This window comes from Artemia franciscana, chromosome 6, assembly GCF_032884065.1.
Source record: "Artemia franciscana chromosome 6, ASM3288406v1, whole genome shotgun sequence".
In the NCBI taxonomy this organism is placed as follows: domain Eukaryota; kingdom Metazoa; phylum Arthropoda; class Branchiopoda; order Anostraca; family Artemiidae; genus Artemia; species Artemia franciscana.
The window spans coordinates 35,365,398-35,383,996 of record NC_088868.1 but is presented as its reverse complement, the minus strand read 5'-3'; the positions used below and the strand labels follow the sequence as shown (position 1 = coordinate 35,383,996).

Sequence of the window (18,599 nt, the reverse complement as noted above, 5' to 3'; positions counted from 1 at the left end):
CTTCCCCTCAATACCTCTCTCTTTACACTACCGTATTTTTAGTAATTTCAAAAGAGCTATTTATTTTAATTAAACGGTCTCTATGATTCAGGGGTCATCCTTAAAGAAGTGGAGCAAAATTTGAACTTTAGCGTAAAAAGCGAGATATTGACGTGGGGGCGAACACCCTCATATACGTAATAAAATTATACGAATATAGGAGTTCGTTACGCAAGTTAATCCGTAAGTTAGAAGTTCTAGTGCCCTTTTAAAGTAACCAAAGTAATTGGAGGACAACTAGGCTCTCGTTGCTGCCGCTTTTTCTCAAAATCGTCCGATCAAAATTTTAAGAAAGCCATTTAGCCAAAAAAAGTAAAATTAATGTGCAAATTTTGTTTTAATTATTCTTGCACGGTGAGCCAAAATCAAAACCTGTATCAGTTAAAGAACGTTCAGAAATTAAATGAAAAAACAAGGTTTTTCAACTGAAAGTAAGGAGCGACATTAAAACTTGAAACGAACAGAAATCCTGTCATATATGAAAGGAGCTGTGCCTTCCTCAACGTCCCGCTCCTTACGCTAATGTTTTTTTTTATTGTTTTAAAAAGTAGAGTTGTGAAAAGAGCCAACTTTAGCGTAAATAGCGAGGCGTTGAGGAGGGGATTGCCCCTTTCATATACGGAATATTTTTTGTTCGTTTTAAGTTTTAATATCGCTCCTTACTTTCAGTTATTTTTTTAAATTAAATTAGAAGAATGTATATTTTTTGCTAATATAATTTGGGTTTCGACCTCATTGTCTGCTCGTTTAATTAGATGTTCCTACCCCCTCCTCTAGGGACGAATATCCAACATTTGTATTGTGGGAGGAGAGGGCAAGAGGGGTTCATATCCGTATAGTTAAATGGCATGGGCTGTATAATATTTTTTCGGGGGGATGCGAAAGCCCCCCCACTGCAAAACGATGCCCCTGCCTTCCTCCCTGCAACTTTGATGCCCTAGGAATTTATACTGAAATTTTCGGGCAAGGGGGCTGGGTAAGCATGTAAAGACTTAGATAACACTTCGCTCAGGTTATGACAACAGTTTTAATGGAGTTTATTAAAGTTTTCGTGGTTGGCTTTTTCGTAAAATCCGTACAATGGGAATCTGAGCTGCAGAAATTTAAACGGCTTAGTGTCGTAGTTTGAAAGAAGAACTTGCATTTAAATTCTGCCTCCTCGAATTCAGCTAGTTAGTATTATCGATTAGTTTAATTTTCATTAGAAATTTTCATAATGCCAAGTACCGAAATATGAATTTACGCCAAAAATAAAATAAATACGAAAATATAATTCGCCTAATAAGATTAATGGCAGATAACAATGCAATAAACTTGAATATAACCAAATACAACATAAAACATAAAAAGCATTTTCATTTCGTGGAATAGAATTTAGTTGTCAGATGAGGCATAACTCTTCCCTTGGAAAGGGTTTTATGTATATTTTTTCCCAAACTATTAAGTAGTACGGTATCTGTTTTTCTAGTTTATTTTTTATCTTCCTTTTTCGCTTAAAAAGTATAACTAACTATATAATATAAACAAATATAACTAAGTAATGTAGCTAAACATCTTTTGCTGGTTATTTAGAGAAGGTTTCCTCAATGAGTTGCCAACTTTCAAAAATCGTCTACACCGTCTGGCAGGGCCGCACCCAAGACCTTTTTTTTCGGAGGGGGGCTTAGAAAAGAATTTCTTCCTAGGAGGAGGTACAAGAAACCTTACAAAACACAGTAAAATTTTATTTGTATTCCTTTTTGTTATGCTTTTACGAGTCACACAAACATTTCAGGGGGTCACCCCCCCCTTCTGGATACGCCCTTGCCGTGTGGTGTTTGTCCCACTTGAATGGGAAAGGTCCACGCGTTGGTGTGTGCTAGTAGTGTACCACACATTGCTCCCTGGTGAAAATTTGTGATGAGCTTCTGTGTGGAGGCTTAGCATGGCAGAAGTGTGCCTGCATAGGGTGTAGAATATGCCCCATGTGGCGGAACAAATCTTGTTCTGAGATTTACACTAGGTGGTGGAGAGTGGGTGACCCTTCTGTAATATTTATTGTAACCTGCTACCTCTTCAGTTATCGACTTGGATTAATGATTGTGATTTTTTTTTTTTAAATTAGTAATTTTCGGGTTATGATTCACCCATGTTGCCTCCTATTTTATAAAGTCGGTAAATCCTTTCTCTTTTTTCGTTATTGACGACCCGATAATGAATCGAGTCTGACTGACAGAGCTGCCTCTGAAAGGAATTGTTTGAATAGTGTCTGCACATACGATCAGTATCGCTTATATCATACTGAAACGCAGCTCTATCATGAAGTCAAATGAATTTCCATTGTGTATCATGCTACCCATGGATTTAGCCTTTCATAATTGAATTCTTTATCAATTGAATATTCATATCCTAACTCATGCAAAAATGTGCACCTTCGGCTGTATAATGGCTAGAAAATTCTTTTGGCAAGGAACTTACTATAAGCCAATTTTTCAGACAGAAAGCTAACCTGACAAATCTTCTTCTTCTTGCTGTTTAACTGTTATTTGCATTGTTTTTTTTTCTTGAATTTTGCAGCATACATTATATTATGTGGTTCTGTGGTATACTTCATGCTTTGCAATATGCACTGTGTCCAGCTTTTAAGATACTTAATTCTGTGTTTTTATGAGTAGGGGAAAATAGCACTAAACTACAAAAACAACATTTAAATTAAGCAACAATTAAATTAAACAACAAATAGGATTTTTTGGTTTTTCCCCTCTTTGTTTCTTTTAGACGTTACAGAAACACGTATAATTTCGCGTAATTGCTTTGTATCATTATATTCAAAGAGGCTGATCATGGGCAGTAGCATCGCGAGTTTACACGATTTAGTGTCTTCAATTCAGTCGCCTTTGCCCCCGGTGAGGGCACTAATACAGAAAAATGTGGATGGGGATAGAATTTTTTCTTTTTTAATGAAGATACAAAAAAGAGGTATTTTCAAAATTTACAGGGAAATTTTGTTCTTTTCCCTCATTTTCACTGACAATAGCAAGAAACCTATTTTCCAAAATCTAAGAAGTGGCACCCCCTTCCTCTCCTTACCGGTGCCTGTGCCTGAGAACCTGAAATTGGTTTTATTTCCATGATTATACGATTTTGCTTTTGAGTATTTGAAGTGACCTAGCACCCAACCCCTCATATCTTTTGTTCTTACAACATTCGACACTATACACCTATGAATTGAGAAATTAATCTGACAAATCGAAATTTGATATATTGTTTATTATAGATTTAATTGCTTGATATTTAGAAGTTTTTGCTGAATGACAGTGTTTTTTGTTTTTTTTTGCGATAACAGCAAATGCTTTTGCAAATAGACACTATCTCCCACTTCCTTCTTTGTGGGTTTGGTCTTAGTTTCAAATCTTGAAAGGAAGAAAGATAATTTTTTTTTTTTTTTGAGAATTTTTCAGTATTTTGCGTTATTTTAAATACTGAAATGTTAATAGTGTGTTAAGTTTTGCTTTTGAAATACGGTGATTATGTACATTTCAATATAATTGGCCGAGATAAAAGGCATTTCAACTTATATAAACCTTGAACAAAACATTATGAGTAGATACGAAGTTTGGATATCTAAAAAAGGCGAGTATTTTTCTTTTCTATAAATCCTGGGCCTCGACAGAATTTTAGGGCCAAATTCTTTCTTATATATATATATATATATATATATATATATATATATATATATATATATATATATATATATATATATATATATATATATATATATATATATATATATATATATATATATATATATATATATATATATATATATATATATATATATATAATGGTAAGGATGAAGTCTGTTGAATTAAGCTAATAATAATAAATTTTATTTCAAAAGCCAGATAAACAAAATAGTTATTTTACAGAGAAACAGGCGTGGCTAGCATTTTATCACCCGGGGACACTGTCAGTTTTTGCCCCCATCCCTATCGCTACCACAATAAGTAAACAAACCAATAAAAACCTCAGTTTTCCTGTGCCCTTAGACAACCGTCCTTCCTTACCCCCTCCTCCAGCTACGCCATTGAGTTTCTTGTAAAAAGTGCTGTGACTTTATAACTCTTTGTTCTTTTTGTCTTAAAATTTCACCTACAGGGAATCAGAATTTGTGGTCTTTTCAGGGGCTCAAACTTTTAGATAGCAAAAATGGGTACAACAGGGGGTAAAAAAAAGCTGGAACGTTTGACTTGCTTAAGGAATAATTTGACTGACTTACGAAAATACGTCCCAAAAATAAACCTATGAAACCAAAGCACACTTTTTAACACAGAAGTATGGGACTTTCAGGCACGTATGCATGCATTTTTGCTTGGGGGGATACAACCATATACAACCCATTGGTTCAAAATTTGACTGCTCCTATCTTTGGGGACATTTAAGATACCGGGGAGGCCTGGGCCTTGAGGCCCTCCCCCCACGTGCGTGCCCGAGGACAATGTCTCTTCTCCTCTTTGATTATACTAGATATAACTATTCTATAACTATAACTATATATTCTATAGCTATCCAACAGGGTTTTATATGCCCGTGTGGCTGTAATTAATAGTTTCTTTGCTATTTAAGCGATTTGGAAAGAAAATGGAAAATGTAATATGAGTGAGTTTTTAAGTATGGACATGAGCGGAATAGGAACTAAAAACTACTAGCGCTATGCGCTCTGCAGAACATAAAAATTCAATATTAGCTTACGGTTCTCTGTTCAAGTTTTGTTATTTTTTATTTTTTTTGCACTTCTACGGTTTACTACTCACAACTCTCACTATTACTACTCACAACACACAGCACAAATCCACATGAGGCAACGGCTATGTGCGCTCCTCCTCCATACCAATTTATTTAAAGCCTACCTCTTTATAACTTCCCAAGAAGTTCTCATTTCCCTTAAATCTATCCTTGAGACATCTTCTCACCCCATTCGGGGACGACGTGTTTTTTTTGGCCGACATGGACGATCTTTGGCAATCTGTCATCCTTCATTTACAGAACGTGTCCTAGCCATCTCATTCTTTCTTGCATTATAGCCCTAGAAAGCGGAATAGAACCACGTTTTTCTTTAGCTTACTGTTTGGAATACTGCTAGTCACACGGGTACCCAAAATATTCCATAGACAATTCCTCTAGAAAACATCTAACAAATAATCCTTCGGATTATTTAATTGATGCATAATTGATGCATAAAAAGAATTGATGCATAAAAAGAATTGTCTTTTTATGTTGATTCCACATAGATATCATTCATTACGTTCAATGTTATTCATCAAAAGCTTCGAGCCTGAAAAAAATTGCTTGATTTTCGAAAAAGGGAGGAAATATCCTCAAGAAGTGAAGGGAGCAAAAGCTGTTGCAACGTTCAAAAACTATGCTTTTGAGGATGACATGACCCCAACGCCCCAAGTGAAAGGGCTGTAAGTTATGGGATTTGCCCAATATTTACACATGGTGGTTGTTATTTTTTTTGTAAACATTCGGTTGTAAATATTCGGAATTTTTCGGGAGGATTTTCTGTAGGGAAGATTTTCCGGGGCCAATTTAACACGTAAGGGGGATAGGGATATCCCAGCCTGACTTGAAAAACAACCAGAAATTAAATTAAATTTTTTCTTCAACTAAACGTAAGGGACATTATTAAATATAATGCGAACAGAAATCACTCCGTATGTAAGGGGGGCTGTCTCCTCCTCAATCCCTCGCTATTTACTCTAAAATATTGACTTTTTTGTCCCAATTCTTTAAGAAAGACTGCTGAAACTCAAGGGCCATTGATTTGGAAAAAGAAACTTCTTTTGAGAAATATAAAAACTTTAGATTAACGCTCAAGGAATTGAGGAGGGGACAATCCCCCTCAAATGCGAAGTAATTATGTCCATTTTACAAACTTAAACCATATAAAAAGTGCCCTGATTTTCTAGTCCGTTGTAAGTGTCTATTGACCTGGCGTGGCGTTGCATGTCTCTTTTTAAGTCATTAGATAAATAAAAACAGTATTATGGATATAAAGGAATTATTGTGGCTAAAACTTGCATCGTCACCAGTTGGTTTTACTCTCTGGTCAATTAAATTTTTAATAATTGCACATTTAATTAGGCCTACTTAATATCTAATATATATCGCTGATTTATTCTACTTCATCTCTTGCAATAAGAGCAAATACTTGGGCAAATAAACGTTTTTGTCTTTTTATTGTTTCGGCTTTGAGCTTTAATATTTCCTTCTTCGTAAATGCTTCTTTTCTTCCCTTTTCGTAGAAAATACATAGTTTTATCAAATTCTTTCTAAATATAATTTTAATAGTCCTGTTAATAGTCAAGCTTTATTTTATAAATTGTATATTAGTATAAACGCGCGAATTTATACGTTTTAAAAATTTATTCCTTTATGTATATCCATAATTCTGACTGCAAATCCGAGTCTTAAATTACTTCTATTACTCCGACTTCATTCAGCAAAAATGTACTGAAACTCCGACTCTACGACTCCAACTCCAAAGCTCGGCTGTTTTATATCTAATATATATTGGTGATTTATTCTACTGCTTCTCTTGTTATAACAGCAGATATTTGGGCAAATAAACGTTTTTATCTTTTTATTTGAGTTTGTTCTCGAAATTTGATAGGAAGAAAGATTAGAAGCATTTTTTTTATTTGGTGTTTGTGATTTCGACATGTATTAAGTGTTCTATGTTCGGACTGTTAAAACAATGTGGATTATGTTCCTGCGCAGCTAACTAAATTTGACAATTAGGAAAGGCGACGGTATGCGCAGACACGAAGTTTGGATATCTAAAAAAGGCGAGCTGTTTTACAATATAAATTATTTTCAGTGTCATCAGGCACCTACACATGAAGGGGGGGGGGTTAAGGCCCCATGCTTCTCCACAATCTCCACAAACTTTAACGATTTTTCCTGTTATCGACTTTATTTGTTTTTTCTTCACATTTATGCCCCTCCTAATAGACCTTCCACCCCAAAAAAATCATGTGTTAGCGCATGTCTAGTATGCTATCAAACAGTTCGTGGTAACGAACTGTAGTAAGGAGCGACTCGGCTCAATAGTAAACGAAACTCTAAAAAACGAAATTTTGATGCTAAAAGATACATCAAAAGAATCGGATTTTCATGCTGATTTTAAATATATAAGTCTTATCAAATTTAGTCTTTGTCATCAAAGGTTACGAGCCTGAGAAAATTTACCTTATTTTGGTAAACAGGGGGAAACACACCCTAAAAGTCATAGAATCTTAACGAAAATCACACCATCGCGTCACCGTATCAGAGCAAAAATGTCAAGCTCCTATCTACAAAAATATGGAATATCGTATTTTTTGCCAGAAGACAGATCATGGGTGCGTGTTTATTTTTTTATATTTTTTTTTCCAGGGGTCATCGTATCGACCAAGGGGTCCTAGAATGTCGCAAGGGGGCTCATTCTAACGGAAATGAAAAGTTCTAGTACCCTTTTTAAGTGACCAAAAAAATTGGAGGGCACCTAGACCCCCTCCCACGCTCATTTTTTTCCCATAGTCAACGGATCAAAATTTTGAGATAGTCATTTTGTTCCGCATAGTCGAAAACCATAATAACTATGTCTTTGGGGATGACTTACTCCCCCACAGTCCCTGGGGGAGGGGCTGCAAGTTACAAACTTTGACCAGTGTTTATATACAGTAATGGTTATTGGGAAGTGTACAGACGTATTCAGGGGGATTTTTTTTTTGGTTTTGGTGGAGGGGTTGAGGGGAGGGGGCTATGTGGGAGGATCTTTCCTAGGAGGAATATGTCATGGGGGAAGAGAAATTCAATTAAAAGGGCGCAGGATTTTCTAGCATTACTATAAAAAACAATGAAAAAATAAACATGAAAAAGTTCTTTCAATTGAAAGTGAGGAGTAGCATTAAAACTTAAAACGAACAGAGATTATTACGCATATGAGGGGCTCTTCTCCTCCTAAATACCTCGCTCTTTATGCTAAAGTATTTTTAGTAATTTCAACTATTTATTCTTCGGCCTTTCTGATTCAGGGGTCATTCTTAAAGAATTGGGACAAAACTTAAGATTTAGTGTAAAGAGCGAGGTATTAACGAGGGGACAAACCCCCTCATATACATAATAAAAATTTATTATATTCTCCTCCTAAATACCTCGCTCTTTATGCTAAAGTATTTTTAGTAATTTCAACTATTTATTCTTCGGCCTTTCTGATTCAGGGGTCATTCTTAAAGAATTGGGACAAAACTTAAGATTTAGTGTAAAGAGCGAGGTATTAACGAGGGGACAAACCCCCTCATATACATAATAAAAATATAAGAATATAAAAGTATGTTACGTAGGTTAATTCTTAAGTTGCGTATATTTTTTACTAATAAAAACGTTCGTTAAATATTAAAAGTTCTAGTTGCCTTTTTAAGTAACCAAAAAATTGGAGGGCAACTAGGCCTCCTTCCCCACCCCTTATTTCTCAAAATCGTCTGATGGAAACTAAGAGAAAGCCATTTAGCCAAAAAAAGAATTAATATGCAAATTTCATTTTAATAATTTTTGTTAATGGCTTTATGTTAAATGGCTTTCTCTTAGTTTTGTTCAGACGATTTGACTGTTCTATTACGTACTGTGTCACACGACATTACATTTTATAAATCCCGAATGCATCAGTTCAACTTTTTTTCTCGAATTATAACGAGCAAATGGATTTATTATGCGGCCCTCGATTTATAAAAGCATTTGTCCTTTGTGCGTCATATGTTGAGTAAACATCTTTAAATGCTTTAGAATGAATATGTTACGTAGTAAACAATAAAAATACAAGTCATCCAGTTCTTCGCCTCCACTCTTAAACGGGTCCTTTTTTGGTAAGCTGAATCGAAATATAGACATACTAAATTGTTAGTTTTACTTTGGGTGGTTTTGTTTAGTTTATATTTTTAAGTTAGTTGGAAAGGATGTTTTTCTTATAGGAGATGGTCGTCTCAAGACATGGCTTTGTAAATGGTAAATATGAATGATATCATTAGCAACCTACGTGGGCGCGTGCAAGATTTTAACGTTAGGTAGGACGCCACGACAAATTTTGCTGGTGGGATATTTCCATATGTGAGGATTAATTAAGCACTTTAAATGGACAAATAGGTAGCAGTATGTTCGTGTATTAATATGAATTTCCTTTGGTTTTAAATGGATATATGGAAAAAGCAGACCAAAAAGGGTTTAGGGTCTGAAAGGAAAACTCTTAGTGTCTTCATTTGGCAAGATGGGTCATTGCCCCGCTCTGTCGGGAATCTAAGGTTAATTCTAAGGAGAGACTAAGTCCCAAGGTTTTTCAAAACTTTCCAGTGATCTTGTGAAAACAAATGGCTCAAATCACCCCTAAATGACTGCTACAGAGAGCGCCAGTTTCAAATTCCTGTATTTCCAAATTTCTGGTTCTTTTTTTTGATAGGCTAAAAAAGGAGAAATTTCTATTGAAAAAGAGAAAAGAAGGCACATTTGTATTATAGCCACCACACTCAAGATCTTGTATCGCGAACCTGAGACAATAACCTGTTTTCATGGTCTTTATATTAGATAATGTTAGCATCGGCTTGGTGAGAAACTACATTGTCGTTATATTTTAATTAAATATTTCGTTGGTATTTTGGTTAGGTTAGGTTAGTTTATGTTATGTATTTAATATAGTGCGGTGTGGGCAGCCCTCCTTCCATAATTATTTGTTGTAGCTTTCATAATTTTGTTGATAAAGTATTATATTTTCATCAAATCTTTAACCAAATTAGTATTAACCAACTTCAATTTTCGATAGAACTTGAGTGTGTTGGCTTTAAGGTTAAAACTAGACTTGGATGAAGTATTTGTATTTGCATTTTTCCTAATCATCTACTCCTCTAATTCTCAAGATTATATATCCTCTATAATATCTGATATATTCCATGTGACTCGCCCTTTTTGCCTTCTCCTCCACCCCTTTAAATGTTCATCACGAGTCGAAGTTGTCATAATATACTGACTCCACACAGCTTATCTCAAGTTCAAGAATATAGACTACCCTAAAAAACAATTTAGGGATTAACAATTTACTTTTAATTAACTAAACAAATTAGAGAATTTTTTTCTTAATGGTATTCCTACTCAAGTTGTTATGGTCAGTACGACACGACTATTCTGACTCTTTGAAGTTCTGCGTGTCATTATGCGTTGGTCATTTATCAAAATTTTATTAAATATTAACTGAATATACAAAGTATTTTTTTGGGGGGACTCAAGTTTATCAAGATGTGTTATATAGTTGCTAGTATTTTCATGTTATACTTTAATATAGTTTATTACGATATAATTAAACGGTTTATAGCAGTATTTCTGAATTCCAGCTTTTCAGATCTTGGCGTAATGATAAATTGTGTTGTGAATGTGTGCTTGATTCAGATTTTTTTTTTCAAAATTAAAGCTGTAAAGTCTAGTCAATCGAAGGGTGCACGTCCTTCCCATAACCCACCAAAATATGGCCATGCCCCAACGGTGGGGCCTGCGCCCCATGTCGGAAATCACAGCTTTAGAGGGAATAACAACAGCATTTAATTCTTGTTTTGGGAATAACAATAGCATTAAATTCGTCTGGAGTACACCATTTAATGTGGCGAAGAGAGAATATCTACACCGTTTAGTTGATGTAGATGGAATAATTGCAAGATTTTGTTGTTGTAGAGGCAATACATAATCTCCTTGGGTCAAAGGAATGGAATAAAGTCTCTCTTGCAACTTATTTCTGAAAATAACGAATTTGACCAAGGATTAAGCCTTATAGTACGCACTAAACTAATCCTTAGTAGACAATTTATATTTGGGTCTATAGGCTAATAAGTTTGTCGCACAAATTTGTGTAACTAATCCCTTACTTAAAGAAAAAAGGCTATGCTTACCTTATCAATTATTTACAATAGTTCTAACTTGTCTTATTTGTGTTTTTGTTTCGTAACCTACATTGTTGACTATATGATAAAGTATCGGGCTTTTACCTGGAGTTTACAATCACAGTTCGATGCCAAAAAAAGCATAAGAATCAAACTGCTAAAAAAATAAGTCACTTAACCATTTCCTCAAAACTTCTTAGTTCAGGGCTCTAGTCAAGGCCGTATTCAGGGGAAGGGTTAAAGGGTTTGAACTCCCCCTAAAATGTTTGTCTGACTCGTAAAAAACTTAATAGAAATGTATAAACATTTTTGATGCATTTTTATACCCCCTCCCGAAAAAATCTTGCTTATAACTCTAATGTGTAGGCTATCTGTTAAATAGAGTGAAGTTATAATATTGTAGAAAATCAAGAAACCATGCTTTGAGAAAACTATCCTAAGTTATTCTGCTCTATCAATGTACACTAACTGTACCAGGCTCATGACGGACATTGCTTATCTTAAGCGGCATTCACACTACATACATAATTTTTTAAGTGGTAACTTATGTTACATTAAATTTAATAATTCACACTTAAATAAGTCCTTTCACTCAAGGCTAACGTAAAGATCCATTAAATCAGCATTTAAAATCATCAGGATCATCATAAGCAAACTATTCAAAAATTTAAAATGTGGAATGGTGTTTGAAAGACTTTCTGGGAAAAGTTTATTAATTGATTTTTTAAATTTGTTGCTACTATACTGGCCTTTCCATAACATACCATACACCTATCATAATAACCTACCATAAACCTACTATCATTCTCAAAGAATTGAAGGAGGGGACAACCCCCTTCATATACGTAATAATTTTGTTCATTTTAATCCTTAATGTTGCTCCTTGCTTACAGTTGAAAAAACTCGTTTTTTATTTAATTTCTGATCATTTTTTAAGTAATGTATGGAAATTTTGCCCCAACTCAAGGGAGAAATCCTCCTCCACAAAGAAATATCCTCTAGACAATTCCTTCACGGTGAAATTTTACCCCGGACAATTACTCTTAACAACTCCACGCGTAAAATTGAGACGGAAAAGAGAAAGCAAGACAAATAAAAAGAATTTTGTATAAGAATTCTGGCAAATTCCCCCAGTGTATAATTTCCAATGACAAGTTCGCTCCCTGGAAGCTTTCCTCTCCACGGAAAATTCCCCCGTGGAAAAAAAACACAGCAGAAAATTTATCCCAATAAAATGTATGCATACGTACCAATAAAAAATGATATGCGTAAACAATGGGTAAACATAACATAATTAAGTTATGTGAACAATAACTTAAAGACCTTTCTCCTGGGGCTGTGGGGGGGGGTCACGCTTTTCAACTATGATTAACATAATGGCTATGTCAAAATCTTGATCGGACGATTTGAGAAAAAGGGGCGGGGGAGGGAGCCTACTTGCCCACCAATATTTTTGGTCACTTAAAAAGGGCACTAGAACTTCTAACTTCCGTTTGAAGAAGCTCTCATGCCATATTCTAGGACCACTGGGTCGATACGATCACAGCTGAACAAAAAAACAAAACAAAAAACAAACAAACAAACAAACACGCATCCTTGATCTTTTTTCTGGCTCAAAAGAGAAAAAAAAATCCACATTTTGTCGATAGGAGCTTCAAACCTCTACAGTAGGGTTTTCTGACATGCTGAATCTGAAGGTGTAATTGTCATTAAAATGCTATAACTTTTAGGAGGTGTTTCCCCCTTTCTCAAAAATCAGGTAAATCTTCTCATGCTCGTAAACTTTAATGGGTAAGACTAAACTTAATGAAATGTGTATATTTGAAATCAGCATAATAAGAAGATTGGTATCAAAGAAGATTTGATTGGTATCAAAATTCAGTTTTTTAGAATTTTGGTTAGAGATAGAGTATTAGAGTATTGAGCCGGGTCGCTCTTCTTTACCACGAACTGTTTGATATTTGCAAGTGAAATGTCAAACATTTTTAAAAATGCGAATTATTCTGATGAAATATCATTTGGATTTTACAGCCTGAATTTCATTTGGACTATAGTTTTTTATTCCGCCTCTTCCGGTCGTAGCATACAATTCTATCGTTAATATTTGTATGGCTTTATTAATAGGATGGATCATTACGATTGAAAACAAGACAAGGAGAATATTTCAAATCACTCCCTGAATAACTTGAGTTTACCATTATTTAAGATATATGCACAGAATCTCTGGTTTAAAGCAATTTCCTATGGTTTTCCTGTGTATGTTGTCTTGGACCGCGGAATCCCGGTAAACCAGTTTTACCGGTAAACCGGTAAATCCAGTTTTCTTGGGACTCGTATTGTCCAAACATCGTATTAAAATTGATACCGAAACAAGATGCTCGACCTGGCTGCAAAAAATAAAACAAATAAAATGGAAATCAAATTTCATCATTACAATGGATGACGGAAAACAGCAATGTAATTTTTCTGAAAAATATGGAATTACTTATGAGGCAACGGGTTTCTTGGACAACCGACTTGTCCTCCAAAGAACCATGGAGGTCTTTCACGAACTTTTAGGAGAATCTAAACGGAAAAAGCAATGATTCTTTTGGTCAGTCGATTGCTTCTCCAGAAAATTGGCAAAGTCGTCCATGGTCCCTCGGAAAATCTATACGATCAGAATACCTGGTCGTCATCTAAACCAAAAAACTCGTAGGCATCATTATTTATCAAAACATATAGTAGGCGATTCGCCATGTCTAACGACCGCTCGACAGAGATAGTCTTTTATAGGTCATCATTACTCAAGTTTCAGCCAGTTTATATGCATTGATTGGTAATTTTTGAAATAAGAATCAAACAGGAAAAAGAATCAAATTTTGTGTTTGGTTCTTCGAATCGAGAGCACATGAAACTACAATCACGTCGAAGGAAGCAGCATCTTGTACTGCGGAAACAGACCGCTATCTTTTCAAGCTCTCTTGTTGCAACACTTCGACTCTACTGCCAAACTTGTCATTGTTGCTTCATTATTTATACTCATAATTATCAAATTTTCCTCTTTTATTTTCCTGGAAGATCCCACCCTTTTGCAACAAAGTATCCTGAAGACTTCGTAGGTTCAGTCAAATTGTCTAATTCCGCTTTATTTCCCCGCTCAAAAGCTCAGGTATAATGTGATGATTGAGATTACCTCTTAGCTGACGAGAAATGTTGATGTATATAAAAAGCAAAAAGAGCGGAAGTACAGATAATTAAACAGTTCGTGGTAACCAACTTTGAGTAAGGAGCCATGCGGCTCAATACTACCCGAAACCCCAAGAAACAGAGCCTTGGTAACAATAGATCAATCAAAAGAATTGAATTTTGATTCTTGCTCAAAATATATGCGATATTAAAACTTAAAACGAACAGAAATTACTCCGTATATTAAAGGGACTGTTCCCTCCTCAACGCCCCGCTCTTTACGCTAAAGTTTGACTCTTTGTCACAGTTTTACTTTTTGAAACAGTAAAAAACTGTTTTTCATGTAACTATTGCTATAAAAATTCCGTTTTTTAGAGTTTTGGTTACTAATGAGCCGGGTCGCTCCTTACTACAGTTCGTTACCATGAACTGTTTGATTGGAAATATATTGAAGAATTACGCTTAAGTTAAATCTCAGAAAACCGGTTTCATAGCTACAAAAACAAGTGAAGATGATAGAATGCATTAGACTCGTATAATTTGGGCTATATATTTGCACATTAGGGGTGGGGGTTGGATTAGGTTAGGTTGGGTTAGGTTAGGTCGGGTTATGTTTCTATAATTTTGTTTCTAAAGTACTATTTTAGTATCATGTTTTGTTATATTTCATTAGGATTAACTTCACTTCTTCTAACTTAACTTTACTTCGTTTCCTATAACCGGCAAACACCTATATAAAATTCACTTTTTCTAACTTAACTTCACTTGGTTTCCTATAACCGGCAAGTACCTATATAAAATTCATTAAGTTTAATATTACCCACCATAAGTTACGAGCCTCAAAAAATTTGCCCAGTTTTTGAAAAAGAGGGAAGCACCACAAGGTGATATTAATGAAAATGACATCATCAGATCCAGCATATAAAACAATCCTGTTTTAGAGGTTTGAAGCTCCTATATACAAAAATGTGGAATTTCATGTTTTTCACCAGAAGAGAGATCACGGATGCGTTTTTATTTCTATTTTTTTCGGTTTTTCCCAGGGCTGACCATACCGAACCAGTAATCTTAAAAGATCAGGAGAGGGCTCAATTGACGGGAAATCAAACGTCTCAGGGTCTTTTTAAGTGACTAAAAATATGGGAGGGCAGCTAACCCCCTCCAACGCTTTTGTTCAGCATTGTCAAAAGATATATTAACTATGTCTTTCAGGATTCTGCGGCTGAAATTCTCCATGGGGAATTATCACCCGGAATACTTATCGAGGGAGAAATTTTCCGCGGGAGAAACTTTCTACTGGAAGGGAAAGGGACAGGGAAAAATTTTTCGCTTAGGTCTTATTCCCGGTATGAATAGAAAAACGACATGAAATTAAGTAAAATCAAGTGTTTCTTTTCAAATGAGAATATGCCAAGGAAAATTTCTCAGGCGAAATCGTGAGCAAGAGACTTTCTTTGGGGAATTTACAGCGAGGATGATTATACGGGGGTAATTTTCTTGGGGGAGCATTTCGAGCCGGAAGCTTTCCATGGAGGAATTTTTATTGGGGGATTCCCGTGGAGGGGAGGCGGGTTTCCATGCTTTGTTTGAAAAACGATCAGAAATTAAATTATAAAACAAGTTTTTTTGAATGAAAATAAGGCGCAGCATTAAAACTTAAAACGAACAGAAATTATTCCGTATATGAAAGGGCTGTCTCCTCCCCAATACTCTGCGCTAAAGTTAGACCTTTTGTCCAAATTCTTAAAGGTTGGCTCCTGAAACACAAGGACTGTTCAATTAGAATATCAAACTTTTTTAAAAGTGCTCAAAAACTTAGCACCCCCTTCACTCCGTCATACACGGCATAATTTCTGTTCGTTATAAGTTTTATTGCTGCTCCTTACTTCCACTTTAAAAACTTTTTCTCTTAATTTAATGGCAAATTAAGTTCATCTTAAATTGCTTAAATCATAAGAAAATAATGTAGAGCTCAGGTATTAACCTCCTACGGCAGTATCTGTCGTGTCGTTCGGCATAATTTCTATTTAGTGGCCACTCTATTTGGCGGCCAAGACTGTTTTTGTGTGTGGTTTGTAACAGAACCAGAGTTATGTTTTTTCTTGGGGGGAGGTTAAATGTAGACTTTGCCGCCCCCTGCCGCACCATCAATACTTTAAATGCTACAATTTTTGTCAAAAATTATCACACTAAGCTTTTTTCTTCGCCCGGGGTGCTTGCCCCCTCCAGGTTCCTAGATCTGGTCCTGGTTTGTAAATCCCCTATCAACACCACCAGACATAGTCTTGAGCATTTGCCTGACAAAACTACAGAATGTTGAACATTGTTCTGCTGAAACAACTCCGTTTGGATCCCTTTTGGATCCCTTCTTATTCCCTGAATCATTTAGATTCCTTTGCATGCTCCTGCCTTAGTATTTAAAAAAAAAGAATTTGCAATTATTTTCTGGTTTGTGATGCAAAAAAGTGATTTTCCTTGTAATTCCACCTAGGGCGCCGGTGACTAATTCTGATATAAGGGGTTTTCAACTATCCCGATTCAGTGCACCATACATTTTTTCAAGAATTTGCAATTATTTTCTGGTTTATGATGCAAAAAAAGTGATTTTCATTGTAATTCTACCTAGGGCGCCGGTGACTAATTCTGATATAAGGGGTTTTCAACTATCCCGATTCAGTGCACCATACATTTTTTTCAAGAATTTGCAATTATTTTCTGGTTTATGATGCAAAAAAAGTGATTTTCATTGTAATTCCACCTAGGGCGCCGGTGACTAATTCTGATATAAGGGGTTTTCAACTATCCCGATTCAGTGCACCATACATTTTTTTCAAGAATTTGCAATTATTTTCTGGTTTATGATGCAAAAAAAGTGATTTTCCTTGTAATTCCACCTAGGGCGCCGGTGACTAATTCTGATATAAGGGGTTTTCAACTATCCCGATTCAGTGCACCATACATTTTTTTCAAGAATTTGCAATTATTTTCTGGTTTATGATGCAAAAAAAGTGATTTTCCTTGTAATTCCACCTAGGGCGCCGGTGACTAATTCTGATATAAGGGGTTTTCAACCATCCCGATTTCAGTGCACCATACATTTTGATCGAACGACATTTTTGTGGGGGAGAGTTTCATGGTCTTTCTCGAAATTCCTGCAGTTTCGTTTTTGCACTTGTATTCTAATATTAGCATGAATCGAAATAATTGTTACCATATCTGAATCAGCTACAAGTGGTATTTTGTTATCACTAGGTATTAAACACGCTTGTAAACTTTAGATTGCAATGGGCCTTGGTTTGATCTTTAGTTGGTTGCAGCTACCGCTGCAACAATGGTTTTTAAAAGACTTCAGACTTTTACAAAAATTCGTTGTCTTTCTTGAGATTTTGTGAGACTTGAACTTAGTGCTTTGAGTTGTTTTGCTAAGCTAAACCTCTTAATTATGTATAAGCTTAGAGAATATCCACTAGCTGTTTGGATTAGCAATTTTTGAATACTTTAGCAACATGATTGGGTGTCACTCCTTTGTTCGTTGCTATGAAACTAAGAATTTTAAACCTTATCTTCTGGAAAGATGTTAATAATTTTTGATTTCGATTTTGTATTATTATTGGAATTTAAATTTTTAATTGTGTTTAGATTTGTTTACAGGTTAAGTTTCGAACATATGATTGTTTGTAAGGATAGAAACAATCCTGATTAACAACCCAATTCCTTGATAGTTTTGAAAAACGTTATATTCTTCTTTTTTTTTTAATTTACGTATACTGAACTTTTTTTTTGCTCATCAGTTGTTTAGTCTGTGACCGCAGATTGTTCTATATTCTTTACAAACACTTCGAAAATACTATCCCCCTTTTCAGGGTTTATAAATGCCTGGAAAACTGTATCCACTTTTTCAGGGTAAACATTTGATTCCTGAAATACCACCTTAAGTCTTTTTCTTAAAGTTGGAAGCTTTAAAGATTTGTGAAGGAAAATTTTAATAACTGACAGCTCCAAAAGAACTATGGATGCATATATCAATGTTTTAAAAGGACATCAAACAATATATATATATATATATATATATATATATATATATATATATATATATATATATATATATATATATATATATATATATATATATATTCTGCCATCTGGACCCGTGTTCAGTCTGTTCATACTAGAATACGGTAATTTTTCTGCGATTTTTCGGTTGTTTTCAAAATTAGAAAGTTATTTTGGGCAGTATAATACTTTGGTCATTGTTGCCAAGTTGAATCTTGAAAATAAATTAACAAAACTAATTAGTTCTTCGTCTGTAAAAAAAAAAAAAAAATTTTTTTACAACAGTTACAATCAGCTGACTTCCAAAGATAGCTGCATCTTCTTAAGCTATTTGCTACCACATATTTTTGACTAATTTTTTGCCCTTGTTTCTTTTTTCTTTGGCACCTTCTACTACCA

At 34.9% G+C, this 18,599-nt stretch overlaps 1 protein-coding gene across 1 annotated transcript in view; it reads left to right on the top strand.

Moving 5' to 3' along the window:
- The window catches only part of LOC136028353 (microtubule-actin cross-linking factor 1-like), a gene marked incomplete in the record, with an annotated part of 451,602 nt that overhangs the window by 87,073 nt on the left and 345,930 nt on the right, over positions 1 to 18,599 (top strand).